The sequence below is a fragment of the Balaenoptera borealis genome, assembly GCF_965194805.1.
Source record: "Balaenoptera borealis genome assembly, chromosome: 9".
NCBI classification, from domain to species: Eukaryota; Metazoa; Chordata; class Mammalia; order Artiodactyla; family Balaenopteridae; genus Balaenoptera; species Balaenoptera borealis.
The window spans coordinates 758,707-775,362 of record NC_138873.1 but is presented as its reverse complement, the minus strand read 5'-3'; the positions used below and the strand labels follow the sequence as shown (position 1 = coordinate 775,362).

The 16,656-nt window shown below is 41.9% G+C and overlaps 2 long non-coding RNA genes across 2 annotated transcripts in view; both read right to left on the bottom strand.

Moving 5' to 3' along the window:
- Nucleotides 1–16,656, bottom strand: part of LOC309635053 — a 176,383-nt gene that overhangs the window by 102,306 nt on the left and 57,421 nt on the right. The window lies entirely within an intron of this gene.
- LOC309635055 lies at nucleotides 1,092–16,459 on the bottom strand. Its single transcript, XR_014248605.1, has 2 exons — nucleotides 10,396–16,459; nucleotides 1,092–10,065 (listed from the first exon to the last, which is right to left on the bottom strand). It is a non-coding gene; the product is annotated as an uncharacterized lncRNA (long non-coding RNA).

Genomic DNA, 16,656 nt, shown 5'->3' with positions numbered 1-16,656 from the left:
GGTGCCTCACAGTGACCTCTGATCTGCACTGAAATTCTATATTTACAATGTTACTCTATCTATGACCAGTTGGATGTCACAGTATAACTTCAAATCCAGTTAACTCACACTCGTCCCACTGTGATGCCCATCTGTCAAATGATATAAAATCTGGATGAACCTTTGAACCTTCCCTCTATTCAAACGACATACTGAGCATCTTACTGTCGCTGCCTCTCCTTCCAATACCTGTCGTCGTCGCCCGCTCCCACCTTCAGACGGTCGCTGTGCTAGGCTGGGTCCTGATCCCTCACACTGGAATCACACGACCTGCGCCTCAGCTTTTGTCCTCATTCACCCACCCTCCTTCTAGCCCATCTCGCAAACGTCTGCCAATACATCTTCCTAAGTCACTTCATTACTCCCTTCAGTATTGTGGTCAAGAATTTAAACAAAATCCGTTAGCCATCTCAAGGTCAGGTTGACTTTGATCTTGGGTCCAGTGTTCCTCGTGTCTACACCTGTGTAATAAACACTGTGTCTGCTGTGGTGGGGGCAGATGGACCTTCAGAGTTCCCACAGTCACATGGGGTGTGGGAACTGCACAGAAACCCGCACGCCCTGGCTCTGGGCCCAGAGGTGCTTTGGAGATGGTGATATGGCCCAGCCCAGGGGCCCTGAGTGGGCTGGTGCCAGGAAACAATGGGAGGCCTCTGCACAGATAGGCCACCAGCAGGGGCTCTACCCCCTCCTCTAGCTCACTGTGCGTCCTCCAGACACTTACAAACACCCTGTCTTAGCCAGTTCAGGTCTTAAACAAAGCACCAAATGCCGGGCAGTGTATGAACAACCGACACTGATTTCTCACAGTCTGGAGGCTGGAAGATCGAGGCCTGGTGACGGTAATAACCTGATACGATAACTGATGCTGACAGTGTACTGTTCTAGAAGGAGAACTTAGTTCTTGTTTCAAAGAAAAGGCTAAAAGAGAGATTTCACATTGGGGCAGAATTGCACTCATTCACAAGATCCAAAATAATTTTATACTCATGGGCATGTGTCAAATTTATTTTAAAATGTCTCTTTTAAGTACATATTTTTTAAAATTAATTAATTAATTAATTAATTTATTTTTTTGGCTGTGTTGGGTCTTCGTTTCTGTGCGAGGGCTTTCTCCAGTTGCGGCAAGTGGGGGCCCCTCCTCATCGCGGCCTCTCTCGCTGCAGAGCACAGGCTCCAGACGCGCAGGCTCAGCAGTTGTGGCTCACGGGCCCAGTCGCTCCGCGGCATGTGGGATCTTCCCAGACCAGGGCTCGAACCCGCGTCCCCTGCATTGGCAGGCAGATTCTCAACCACTGCGCCACCAGGGAAGCCCTACAATGTCTCTTGAATTGGATTATATCAGAGACAATGATGATAAACCACACACAACCAGGATAAAAAAAAAATAACTCAGTCTGCAAAACACTGCTACAAATCTCATACTAACAACATCTTAGAACATTAATAACCCTTTCTTAGAACAGATCTTGAAACAACATAAACAATTTTCAGATAGCAGTAGCACTTCTATTTCCAAACTCTTGAACCATTAAGAAAAGAGAAAAGCAACAAAATCCAGTGGGTAGATGCAGTAGATCTTATTCACATGGATTTTGTGCCAGTTTGGCCAGGAATTAACCTCAGAATGTCAGGTCTCCCTTGATATATGTAGAATATACACTGTACGACCCCCGGTGACTGCATTGGTCCCTGTGGAGCAGGTGTCACTTGGTGGCTGAAGAGAGAAAAGGAGGCAGCAGGGCAGATGCCGGGAGCATCATGGAAAACGGACCTGTAGGAAGACAGCGAATGACTTAGCTCTAGAAGACACTTTTTTAAAAGACGTATAGACATGACCTGAGTCCCTTTGGAGCCAGGTATCAAAGTGCAACCCAGAATCAAGAAAAGGAAAACTCTCCCAATTCATCTGCAGGGAGGACTGGAAAGTCGCTGTGAGAACTCAGAGGGGGACATGAATGACTCTTTTGGTTGCAAGGGACAGAAACCCAACTTGAACTAGCTTAACAGAAGGCATTTTATTATGTGTTATGGGAATATCAAAAGGAGCAAAGAACAAAATGGATTTTGGAGTCAGGAAAAGCCAAAGCCATAGACTTAACTGTCAGCAGGACTCTGTCCTCATCACCTGTGTCTGCTCCTTGATACATGATTTCCTTATTCTTCTTTCTCTTTGGAAACCATGTCTTTCTAATTCTCTGGTCCACATGGCCAGAAGAAAACAAAACAAACACAACAAAAATCTACATCACTTAACCTACGAGGTTTCAGCTCTGCCACTGCTTCTTCTCAGCTTCAATTTCAAAATTTGACCAGAGTGGGACTGTGTGTTCAGCGACTTGATGCACCTATGATAACCATATGGGTAGAAAGTTCCCACAACAGTGGGGAGACTAAAAGACAAGCTATGAGGGACAGGGTTGACGCCATTTCTGAAATAAGATTAGGATACCCAACTGAAGCAGGGATATTGATTCCACTAGCAAACTCTAGGGCAGTTTGTGTGAAGGTTACAACAATTCCAGGGTTTGCCCAGGATGCATGAATGTATATAGTTAAGCAGGCAAGAAAATAAGGGCAAAAATGAAAAAGAGACAGTGTGGTAAGCTTACGAGGCACACTCTGTCAGCCTCAGGAAATCACTGGTCTCTGTTTTAAGAAGGGGAGGGACACAGGCTTTACTGGCCATATGGACACAGAAGGCAAGGACTTGGGATCTCAGGAAGGGAGCTGGGACTGAGGAACCCACACAAAGCCAGAAGGTTCATGTGTCCAAAGCTGAGTGAAGTGTGGACTAGAAAGACCACCCAGATGCCCAGGAAGACAAGGCTATCTTAGCTTGAGGTGAGGAAATTGCCTCCAAAATCCATAAGCACAGGGCTTATGGATTTTTAAGCAGTTTTAACTTATGCTACATGAAACAAGGATATCCAAGCCAAGGAGCTCACAAAAACAAAAAATGTGGTCTTGGCCAGGAAGACTCCCAGAGCACCTCACAGAGCAAACCAAGACCCTCCTCAATCATTCCTTCAACTAAAGCCATGCAGGACCCTCACGATAAACTCTGATCATGGTCATCTTTGAATATTTCCCCATGAAGCAGAGTTGGTGGACACAATTATCAGCAGAAATGGAGTACAAAAACTTTAGACAATAGAGCCATATCATATACAGTCTTTAAATCAATTGTTTAAAATGACTAGAAACGTAATAAGAGTATAAGGCACCATATTAAAGAATGGAAAGATTGAAAAGAACCAAAGTGAAACTAGAAATAAGAGTAGTTACTGAAAATAAACAGTCAATTGATTGGTTAAGAGCTGAAGAGCTGATTAGAAACAGCTGAAGATAGAATTAGTGAACTGGAAAACAGATATGAAGAAATCATCCAGAATGTAGCTCATAGAGTTGAAAGGATGGAAAATGTGAAAGAGAGTTTAGATGACAGACTAAGTCTAATATTCATTTAATAGGAATTCCAGAAGAAGAGAAATCCAAGAAAATGTAGAAGGAGGACTATTTGAGGGGATATTAACTAGAAATAACCAGAAGTAGGGGAAAATTTAATTGTCATTGATGGAACAAAATGAGTTCTAGAAAAGTTAAATAATAATAAACCCATACTTTATACTAAGTCTCCAGGATGGTACACACAATAATCTTTCTCAATTGGTGGGCTTCATTATGAATCTTTATCACATGGGGGTGGGCTCTAGGTAAATACCAGTGCCCATGTCCACTCCTAGAGACTTGGGTTCATTTAGGGTGGGGTGAGGCAAAAACAGGAACACCAAAACACAGGCCCCAAATGACTCTGAGATGCAGCAAGAATCAAGGTCCACTTTTTCATATATTACTCATTTGTAAGTACTACTGTCAGCTATTGGCCATTAACTTTGTCATGGTGTTCGTCACTGAAAATAAATCTTTAACTTCGATGAAAATAAATTCACCAAAGTTCTTTGTCTAGTGTTTTATACTTTCCAAGTTTTGTTTAAAACGTCTTTCCCAAGCACAGGTCACAAAGTTACTTTCCTATAATTTATTCTACTTACTTACAGTTTTACCTTTCAAACTTAGATATTTAAGTTATCAGATGTATGCATTTTTCAATAGAAATACAGTTTTATTTCTTCTCAAAATAGAGAGCTAATTTTTCCTAAACATTGTACCAAATAATCTCTCTTCTCCCTATTGCTTTGTGGTGCCATATTTAATAAATATTAAATCCACAAATATCTCTGAATTCTCTATTATATTCCTCTGGCTTTATTTCAGTTATTGAACCAATAACATATTGTTTTCATTTCTGTGGTTTTGAAGTATTTCTCATTATCTAATAGGGAAAATATGAAGTTGACTGAGCTTTTTATGGGTCTTTTTTCTCCAATATATGTTTTTTGGAACAAGCTTATTGAGTGCTACTGGAATTTTGATTGAGATTGCAATAAATTTATAAAATAGTGAAGAACTGGCATCCTTATAATATTAGGCTGTAACTTAAATTATGGAAGGATGGGGAATACTATTTAGATCTTCTATGTAGTTATTAGAGTTTTAAAATTTGCTCCATGGTCATTTTTTATTTATTTTTTGGTAGTTCAGCTCCTAGATAGTTTCAAGAGTTATTTGCTATTACAAAGGAAATCTTATTTTTAAGTTTTGTTACTTACTATTGGTGTATTGATCATTGTAACTAGTTATTACATGCAACAACCTTGCTGAATCATATTAGTTCTAATAGCTTAATGATTCTATTAGTTTTTCCAGTTAAGTGACTCAAATCATCTGCAAATAATGAGAGCTTTGTCTTTCCTCTTTCAAGCCCTTTCACTCTCATTTATTTGTCTTTCCTTGTTCTATAGGCCAAAATCCCCAGTATTATGTGAAAAGGAGCTGTCAGAATAGTTACCCTTGTCATGTGCCTGATTGTAAGGAGAGTGCTTGTAAAATTTGTCCATTATGTAAAGTATTTGCTCTAAAATTTGTCATATAACCTATGCCAGATTAAAACTCTCCTTTCCATTCCTACATTGCTAGAGTTCACTTTCATCTTAAACAGTAGTGGATGTAAATGCTTCTTCTGTGTCTACTGAGATAATACAAAATATTTTCTCTTATCCAAGTAGTGAGTTAAGTCATTAGATCTTCTGATGTTGAAACAATCTTGCATTGGGGATAAATATTAATCAAGATGTATTTTTAAGTGCACAATTGAATTCAGTGGGCCATGTTTTATTAAGGATTCACATAGGTCTATCCATAACTGAAATGGGCCCATAATCACTTTTTGCTTTATATTCAGCTGGTGCTAAAATAAAAAATACCCTACCCTCATTGTGAAGCAAGTGGAATTCTCATACATTCACAGCTGCTGGGAACATAGAATTGCATGATCATGTGGAAAATGGTTTGGAAGTTTCTTATAAAGTAAAACATATATTTAATATATGACCCAGAAATCCCAGATGTAAGTATGTATCCAAGGAAAATGAAAACATATGTTGGCACAAAGAGCTGTTCATGAATGTTTCTGTAACTAAATTCATAACAGGCTAAAATTCAGGCAACCAAAACATCCACAACTGGTGAATGTATACCCAAAGTGTGATAACCATACAATGGAGCAAACTACTGGTAGGTGCAACAATATGAAAAAGTCTCAAAAAGCATTATGCTAAATGGAAGAATCCATACACTAAATACACATTGTATTGTTCAATTTATATGGCTTCCTGGAAAGACACGTAGGGACAGAAATCTAATGTGGCCAGTGTGGGAAGAGGGAATTGACTGCAAAGGGGCTCAGGAGGCCTTGGGTGAGAGGAATGTTCTTCAACCCCATTGTGGTGGGACCTGGGGGAGTGGGACGGTCTCTACCGAGATCGTGGTGGGACCTGGGGGAGTGGGACGGTCTCTACCGAGATCGTGGTGGGACCTGGGGGAGTGGGACGGTCTCTACCGAGATCCTGGTGGGACCTGAGGGAGTGGGATGGTCTCCACTGTGATCCTGGTGGGACCTGGGGGAGGGAGATATTCTCTAGGTGTTTTAATGCCCAAAGCATAAAAAAAGACCTCTTTTCAATATCACACACCTTATGTGCATACAATGGAGCAATCCTGAAAAAGTAACTAATAACCAGATGGGTTTTATTCTAACAGTAACTGAAGAATACACCAAAAATAGGCAAGCACTGTAGGTTCTAAGTCCAGACTTGGCGCTCACACTCGGTACACATCTAACTTGTAAATCTGTTTCTAACAGCACAGGTTGCTAAAGCACTAAATGTTTCTGTTCGTTGCTTTCCTCATAATCATGAAACATCACACAGCCTCCATCTGCCTCGATTTCCTCCATTAGGGAGACAAGTGTTTAAATGTGTCCTTTGTGTCCGTGTTTCCACAAGCTCTGAGGCCCGTTTCTTCATTCAGTCAGAGCCATCTTCCAAGTTTGCAACAAGAGGGGCAAATCATACAGCTCTGCCTACTATATTTTATTGTCTAAACAAACAGGTCTGAAAATAGCCGCTTTTCTCTAAACTCAAGTTTCTCTAGAACCTTCATACTTTCCTTGTTCTCCATACAAAAACGTACGGCCCACTGTTGGTAGAAGGTGGCAGAGCACAGGCGCCGGGCACAGGTGGGGTTCGAACCTCGAGCTGCCCTTCAGCGGCCGTGTCCTCAGTGAAGTTACACAAGACCATCTGCCTCAATGTTTTCATCCATAAAATAGGGACAAAGTTACCTAACCTCTTCTGCCTCAACTTCTTTATCTATAAAACAGGCATGAGAACAGCATCTGCTTCAGGGGATCTGAGAACTAAGTTAATATAAATAAAGTCTTAGAACAGTACTTGGCATATAGTAAATACTATTATTTTATCATCTAAATATCACCCTCCTCTGTGACAACCAGGAATATCTCCTGCATTTTGATTAGAATGTGAGAAGATGCCATGAGGTGTAAGTGAGCTCCACGTGTAAACTGAAGGAAAGCATTTCAGAGAGAGAAGGGGCACCAGCTTGAAGGCAGCAGGGAAAGCCTGGCTTGGCCGGACGTCAACACCCAATCCTTGGCTGACCCGTCAGGAGCTGGACAGGGCCTTCCGGCCTTCGCCTGCTGTGAGAGCTGCCACCCCCAGATAATAGGGCCGACTTGCTTGTGAAGGGTGGTAAACCCCATGAGCGAGGTCCTAGGTCAACAAGGAACTAGGAGAAAGTGAATAACAAGAAGTAACCAAACGTAAGCCATAACCATCATGCGAATAAAATCCAAACATTTCCAATGTACGATTTTTCCTGCATGAATCCAGCATAAGATACAATTTTTTTCTAATTTGGCCTGTGGGGTTATCTACAAACCATCCTTTCACAAGATGTCTTTCCTGAACGTAAATAAACCCCCAAACTCAGAGCATCGTTGCAAAACAAACAAACAAAAGCAAACAAACAAAACAAAAAAAACAAGAAAAATCATCGCATTTACTCTGAGCAGTGAGCATGAGTAAATCTCTATTTCAATCCTGCTTAGTAGGTTGGAGTGTTAAGAGCAATTAAAGAAAAATGCTGTAAAAGAAGCATGTTTAGTCTTATTTGCTTAAAACTCTTTGATTTGAAAATCGTCCCAACAGCTGAACACTTTCACACCCAGAGACCCATCACTCCACGCTCCCCAGAAAACCCGTCTCCCCCTCCCAGCCGGAGGTGATGAGGACATCACGGGAACGCCAGATGGGAAATCCACCTTCCACACGTCCTGTGACGTGGTGGCGTCCCTGATCATTAACGCCACCGCTAACAGCACAGACGCAAAGGGAGAGAAAGCTCCTACACGTCGCTGGCGTGAAGGGAGAAAGGCATGTCACTGTTTAATTGTCAGACTTGGGTTCCTGCCTAATTAAAACACAAGGCATATCTGTGCCAAGATGAATCAGCTACCAGACTCTCTGGCACAACTGTTGTTTGTCTTGGGCCTGGTAAGAATTTGCTTGCTCACATGCTTTGGGAGACCGTGTGGTAGATGAGGGGGCAGGTCTGAAATCTCCATGAAAAACTTACTGTTCAGCCTTATCCATCAAAAGAAGAAACTCAAAATGAAAACAGACTTTCAAATGTTCTCTAAAGCAGAATTTTAAGATTATATTCAATGCTATTCTTATCCAGTTACTTCAAACATGACAGTGAGTAGATAAGGAAAAATAGCAGTATGAGAATGGTTGTACATAGCCAATTTGAATTACCTCTCTTTATGGGGACAGTATGATGTGTTGGTTTTGATCTTTTTAAATCCACTATTAAAACCCCCTTATCCTATTATATTTCTATATTTTGTTTGGTAGCCAGCACAAAAACAAAAGGAGAGCTCTCCAACTCTCTTTCCCCTTTTTTAACCTGGCACAAAACTTTAGAGGATAGTATGGAATAAAATCGTAAGAAGACCAAGGATAAAGCAACCTAAACGTCCATCAACAGATGAATGGATAAAGAAGATGTGGTATGAATGTGCAATGGAATACTACTCAGCCATTAAAAAGAATGAAATAATGCCATTTGCAGCAACCTGGATGGACCTAGAGATGATCATACTAAGCGAAGTAAGTCAGACAGAAAAAGACAAATATCATATGATTTCACTTATATGTGGAATCTAAAAAAAAAAGATATAAATGAACTTACAAAACAGAAACAGACACACAGATACAGAGAACAAACTTATGGTTACCAAAGGGGAATGAGGGGGTAGATAAATTAGAAATTTGGGATTAACAGAGACACACTACTATACCTAAAATAAACAACAAGGACCTACTGTATAGCACAGGGAACTATATTCAATATCTTGTTAAAAAAAAAAAAAAAAAGCAAGGATTTTGCTGTGGTTGAGGCAGAAATAGTGCAGACTCACAGGCAAGTGGACCAGTTACCAGTTATGGAACCTCGGGTAAATTATCCAGCCTCTCTGTACCTCAGTTTCATCATCTGTCAAGTGGGGTCAGTACTGTAACTGTGTTCCAGATTGGGGATTGAGGTACACATATGACAAGTACTAATATAGGTGCGAACTAACGTAGGTAACACCTCCACAGCAGAAACCTTTAACAGCATCTCCACACAGGCGCTTTGCCTTGACAGAGGCAGTCAGTGCAAGGATTTAGTTTGGATTAAAAGCCTAAAACTAGCTTATATTTGAGAGTGTTAGTTTCACAGGCTGTCACGGCAGAGAAAAGCTGGAGAAGGCACTGCACCACTGTTCCCCCTTTGCAGCCTGGATGGTCACCTGTTTCGTTTTACAGATTTCAGAAAAGAAGTCCCATGCTGTAGCACCGCCCACCTCCGCGGTATGTAACCTGTCTCTCCCACAGGGCACGGTGCCACCGGTCAGATCACGCCCGTCTCAGCCCGTTGTCTGATTATCCAGGCCTCATGGAGGGTCCTTGGCTATAACTCAGATCCCACTCCTGAGCAATTAACTCAGAGCTTCCGGGATGGGTCTGGGCACCATAGTTTCTGAAATCTCTCCAGACGGTCCCACCGTGGGCCAAGGCTGAGCTCTCCAAAGACTTAAATTCTATAAGTTAATTACTTCTCGAAGTCTCTAATCCAGGGTAAATATTTCCACGTCGTTTAAGTTTGCTGGTCTGACATGTGGAAATATTTTGTGGTTGTCCTTCTGGCTTCGCCCGTGAGCCGTTCCTGTAACTCAGCTCCACCAGCCCCGGCCCAGCTTGGGTCTCTGCCCTGTGCTCCGCGGGAGGCGGCTCTGGGCCTGGGTGGGATTTGGACGGGGACACGGGGGTCTGCCCTGGCTAGACTCCCCCGGACGACTCAGCACTGAGCCCCTGACCCAGGGAGGCGTTCATTCTGGAACAGCCCACTTTCAGGCTGAGCCGGGGGCAGGGTCACCCAGCCATCGCAGACTCCACGGGACATTTCCTCCGCACAAAGGCCTCGAGCAGCTGTGTCCTTCCTGACCCGAAAACTCCCTGCGTCGTTATTAGAGGTAGTTTGACCCGTGTCCCTGGACTCCTGCGGGGCAGGTAAGGCCAGGAAGTGGCTGCTTTCCACCCGGGAGCAGACAGGCCCTGGGGAGGGGAGGGCTACTTAACAGGCCTGTTTGTCTCCAAGAGGCTTTGGGAGTCTGCAGGGTGAGGCCCAGGGAACGAATCGCTGCTGCTCAGGGTCAGCGTGGAGATCCAGCTGTGTGGGGGGGGGTCTGGGTGTGGGGGGGGGTCTGGGTGCGGAAGGGGTCTGGCGGGGGGTCCGGGGGCGGGAGCTTTTCTGACTCCCAGTGCCGCCTCCTCAGGGCTGGGGATGGCTGTGCAGTGCTCCCCGCTTGAAAGGAAAGGATCCACAAACCTGCCAGAGTCCACTCACGGGCCGGCGTGCGACTCTGCCGGTTCTGCAGCTTCCGTGCAGATAGAAGTGAGATGCTGCGCCAGACACCATCCCAAGGGCTGCTCTCCCCACGCCTCACACTCTGCAGACGCAGCCCACTTGGCATTCCAGACTCCAGCTCAGAAGGGCAGAATCTGTGCTTCAAATAACTAGAAGAACGTGCGGTATCTCCACTTATCCGATATCTCTAAAGAACCAGCGACTCTCTTCATGGCCTGGAAACCTCCAGAGTGAAGCATCGTAACCTTGACCTGCCTAAAACTTCACCTGTGTTGATGACAGGGCCCAAGTTCAGGAGCTGAACTTCCAAGTGGATAATCAACGTTATGGGCTATTTTAAACTATCCATATATCACTGACTACGCACACACACACACACACACACACACACAATGTACTGCTGCATAAAAAGAATTGGACTGAGATAATCACTCACATATTGTATCAAGTAGAGACTCTTCTCACTGTTACAGGACCCAAGAATTTTTCTGAAGGAGAAAGAAGTTACTGAACCGTGTTTGGGAATTTCAGGTTCCCGGGAAATGGATGACGTCAGTTTGCAGCCATCACCTGAGAAAGAACTAAACAAGGGAGAAGGTGGCCATTTCCTCAACGATAACGCACCAAAATTTTCACAGGTTTTCATAGACAAAGTGAAGTCAAATTTATGGCAATGAATCTGGAGATTGCCTATTTTGGGGGTAGGGTGAGGGGGAGATTACTTAGGAATTGTTTTTTTAAGTTTGCAAACTATATCTGAAGTGTGAAATCCCAAATTCCTAACCTCTCTTACAGTTCTATTATTCAATATCTAAATGAAACTTCTAGTTAAGATCAAGTTTTTAATTCAAGCTTTGAAGCAGCCCCTTTATTTCAAACATATAGAAACTATATCTAAAATATAACAAGAGAAAAATAAACTGGCATAGCTAGGCTCAAAACAAGACAGTTTTTCCATGAGCAGAAATGAAACAGAAACACAAGCTTATGCCTTGGGCTCCTGGCTTCGGGCAGGGAGTGTCTCCACAAAAAGACTGGAGCCCAGGAATGGTGGGGACTCCTGGGTTCCTGAAGGGAGGCTGACGTTTACACTAGGACCTGGTGCTGCAGTTTGAGCTAAACGCATGCCTAACGGAGACCCAGACTCGTCAAGGGAGAAGATCCTGACATGAGCTGCCAGACGACCAGAACCGGGGTCTTCCTGTCACGGGTTCTGCGCTTGTGTCCCAACAAACTTGGAAAGAAGCAATTGCAAAAACCAAGTTCAGGGAGAGAGCAGTGGAGAAAGAGAAAGGGAAAGACCAAGCATGCTTCTCGACCAAAAATAAGTCTGTAAATTAAAATCATAAAAACACATTTAAATTGAATGCTAAGACAGATAACCAAATAACAGCTGGAAGATAACTGCATTCCAGGTCAATATGAAATAAAAAACCTAGTCTGAAGAGTAATTTAAAATAAGTATGCTTATAATCCCCAAAGAGATGAATGAACAATAGCCAAATTTTAAAAAAGAAATTATTTTACAAATTGCAGTAAAGTATAAGAAGGTGGATATGTAAAAGAACATATTCGAAATTTTAAAATGGATATTAAAAAAGTGGCAGAACATTTCCTGCAAGGACAAAATATTTCCTGCAAGGACATTTGAAAGAAGTTTGTTGGAATATAATATTGAGGAATCACCCAAAATTCAGCTTAGAGAGACAAACTGATTTTAAAATATAAAAGATCAGCTAAGAGCCATGGATGATACTTTAAGGGTTTCAAAAATATATCTAAAAGAATCCAGAACACAATAATAAAGGCAGTTTTGGAGAAACAATATTTGAAGAGGTAAAGGATGGCAAATTCCTTATCAGCAGTATTAGATATCAGGAAGCAATAAAATAATATTTTCAAAGTGTGAATAATAATATTATTATTAATATGTTAATACTATGTCAATCTAGAAATGTATACCAAGCTAAACTATCATGTAGGAGTGACAGCAAAATGAGAACATTTTCAGGTATACAAAGACCAAGAGATATTATCACTTACTTTCAATACCTCACTGAAAAAAATAAAAAGATATTATGAAAAGATGTCTTTCAGCAAAAGAAGGTACATCACATCAGCCTCTTGAGACCTTTTTTCTTGTCCAGGTGGAAACAGAGATGCAGAGTAACCTTAAATTCTTTCATTAAAATGTATAGTTAAGTATATACGTTACAATATTAAGGGTAATAGTTAAAAACGGGGATTTCTCTCAAGGTCCAGTGGTTAAGAATCTGTCTTGCAATGCAGGGGATGCCAGTTCGGTCCCTGGTCAGGGAACTAAGATCCCACATGCCTCGGGGCAACTAAGCCCATGTGCCACAACTACAGAGCCCACGCACTCTGGAGCCTGTGCTCCACAACTAGAGAGAAGCCCGCACACCACAACGAAGAGCCCACATGCTGCAACTAAGACCCGATACAGCCAAAAATAAATAAATAGATAAATAAGTATTTTTTTAAAGGGTAATAGTTAAAACAAAACAGAACTACAATCTTCAGCTTCCAACCAACACCGGGAAAAATATTTAAAAAGCAACCTCTCAGAGGCAGAAAGGGAAACAAAAGAATCAAAGCACAGGATGAAACACAGCAAAACTCATTTGTAAAAGTAAGTCTAAACATTATATATCAGTAGTCCAAAATATCATGAATGGGTAAATTCTCCAGTTAAAAGGCAGCAACTATAAAATTAAGAAATTCAACTAGAGAGATTGAAAGTAAACAGATGAGAAAATTATGCCACATAAATATTAACCAATATAAAGTTGGTTTAGTGCTGTTAATATAAGATAAAAGAAAATTAATTTAACTCCGAAAACATAAGTGGGAAATAAGATGAATGAAAAATAATAATACAAAGAAAAATCCCTGGGAAGATCAATGATCACAAACTATACACAGAGTGTCAGGACACCTAATGCAGAAGCTGGAAGGGTTACAAGGAAACACTGAAGAAGCATAAATGGAGAGGCAGGTTTTAATTCATCCTCATTACAAACCCGCAGGTCAAAGGGCAAATATAATCAATCATAAGGTTTTAGAAGATCTCAGCATCAAGTTTGATCGAAAAGATATGACATAATGGATATTAAGTAGAATCCTGTAACAACAGACATATAATATATGCAATTTTTTTCAGAAACACATGGAAATTTTATGAAAATTAATCAGGAATCAGGTCACTATCCCAGGGACTAGGTCAGAAATGTAAAAAAAACAAAACAAAAACAAAGCATTCCTAAGTAATTCATTGACTACAAAGGAAACTGTTACAGAAATTTTAAAATAGTTAACACTAAATGAAGACAGAAGTACTTCATGCCAAAACTGAAACTAAACTGGTACTTTGAGAGAAATTTATAGGTTTAAATGTGAACTTTAAGAGAGAAAATAGTCTGAAAATAAGTGAAATATTCAACTGAACAAGCTAGAAACGTGCAAATGAATGATACTAAACACAGGAGGAGAGAAAAAAGACAAGAGCAAAAATTAAAGAAAAAGTAGAGAAATCCTAGTGAGGATCAGCAAGGCCAAAGGCTGTTCCCCTGAAATGACTAATGATGCCCACACCCTTTCCAGCAGCCAGCACTCAGGACGGAGGATGGAGAGAAGCAAACGACCATGAAACAATACACAGGTTTTGCCAACAGCAGCAAAGGCCAAAAGTCAGCTCAGAAGCATCTGTCCCACGGCCTTGGAGGCAGCTCCATCACTGTCTCACGAAAGTCCTGAACTCAGGGCACTTCCTCTCCCACCCAAAGTGCTTTTCTCCAAACCCGCAAGTGTAACCACCACTCAGCAGTTCCTAGGTCAAAAACCTATAAGTTCTTCGTCTCCTGTCTGTGGTTACTTGCGCAATAACAAGAAACTGGATATAAAGGCAAATGTTATTTAAAATATCTTAAAGATACTACACAACTAGCAATATGCTAAAGAACTCTTTTTTCTGCATGCAGAGAAGAAACTTTATAAGAGCAACATTCATGTATATGTGTGCTGTTAAATCATATGCCATGTGTTTAATGTAGCTTTTAAAATAATATGTACAGGTATTTGTGAGTTCTGCAAAGGCTTTTGAGACATGATGATCACATCTAGCAACATTGTTAAAATAGGGAAAGATCACTCAATCTTCTGCCCAACGGATAACCAGGATCCATCTCCCCTCACGAGACAAACACACACGCTCAGCAAGACGCAAGTGTGAGGTCCTTACCTCCTAGGATTCTGTTACTTTCAGCTGCTAGTTACAGAGCGATACAAAATGAACCAGCTTGTTTCACTTGCTTATGTACGTGGGAATGGAGTACAAGGATGTAGGCTTTCCTTTTCATTTTTAATCAGCTAATCCAAATCCAAAAATGATTTGGTACATGTTATTATCACGCTGCACTTCTAACTAAGCTTGGAGAGGACAAACACTATATTAGTCTATGAAGCCAGACATACAATAACCCGGCATTTGCCATATTTTACTTGGAATATATATATTAAAAAAAGAAAACTGTATTTGAGTTATGGTTCCATGTGGTATCTTGGGCAAGATACCTTCAAGAATCCCAAGTTTCCCTCACAAGAAGTGGTGATAATAACGCCTTTCCCACAATGTTGTCATGGAATTGAATAGGCAGGTGTGGAAAGGTGTGAGACCCTCAGTAAGATGAAGGCAGGCAGCTTTGAGTTGGTGGGGATTAAATTCCAGCATGGAGAATTAGCCAGGCTGAGAATATGCACAGGAGTCATCAGAAATGTACTTCCTGTAACACAGGCGTTTCCTCTAGTAAACGGGGAAGAAAACTGTTAAATGAGGATTCAGAACATGAATAGTTACAGCGCTTCCTCTCTGGGCAGAAAGGTTTACCAGGAATGGTGCTGCAGGTAATCAATACACTTGCTAAAACAAGCACAGAGGCATTTATTAAAATGTGCCAGTTACACGGTGGGTGACTCACAAGACATAATTACCCCTTGAAGTACTCACACTGCACAACATAACGCTGATGCAGAAATTGTACAAACGTTAAATAAAATGTACACCCCAAAATCATAATTGTAAGTAAAATTTTTAAATGGGTAATGGGGTATAAAAATTGAATCCTGTAAGTTATAAGTACATAAGAACATTGGAAGTTAAATATAAACATATATAGGTAAGCTATGAGAAAAGCGTTTATTAGATATACTGCTGATTTATAATTTAAAGTTTCTTACTTCAAAAACTATTTGAGACTGCTAAAAATAAAAGAGGATTAAAATGGAAAACAACCAGCTCATATATTAACTAATGAGGAAATAAATTTATCAGAATCATGACAGAATTGACATCAAACAGTTGATATGATTTGTTATTGAAGTTTTAAAGAAGAAAGTCAGTATCGGCAATGATGGCTTGATAAGTTGATATATGTAAGTTCATGAGCTGCATGACTCAGTCAAGATGTCAATTTTCCCCAAGTTGATCTATGGGTTTAATACAACTGTTCTCAAACATCCAGCTTTTTTTTTTTTTTTTGTCTATATAGACAAGCTTCTTCTAAATGTTATACGGAAAGGCACAAAGCCTAGAATAGTTAACGCTGAAAAAGAGAAATAAAGTGGGAAGAATTACCCTCCCCAATATGAAGGCTCACAGTATTCAGGCCAGACGGAGGGGGGACGTGTGTACGTCGAGCGGTTTCCGGCAGCACCTCAGCAGCTCTGAGCGGCTGAGTCAGACCTGTGCCCGGCGGGGCTGGAGGAGCAGCGTCCGGAGAGAAGCCCGGACTCCGTGATTTTGGGGTGTGGAGTCGTGGGCAACCAGTGCCACACACATCACCGTCCCTCCCCACCTAAAGCAGCCCAGAAGACCTTCCCTCGCCGCAAGATGGGGAACCCATCGGCGAGGGAGAATGACATTTCTGAAAAAGCACGTGCCTGGGTGGCTGGCAAACAGGGCCCTCGTTTCACGGGAGATGCCGGCAGCAGGGTCTGCAGAGGCCACGTGGCCGCCCTTGACCCTGGGGAGAGGGGTCTCCATCCCAGGGTCTGACCGCGGCGAGGCCGGGGCAGCTCACTGACCACGAAGGGTCCCGGTAACACACACAGCTGGACCCACTCGGTCCTGTGCACACGCCCAGGAGGAGGCTGGAAAGGGGGCTCGGTGACAAGCGGCCTCAGCCCGAAGTCCGCCTCACGGTGGAC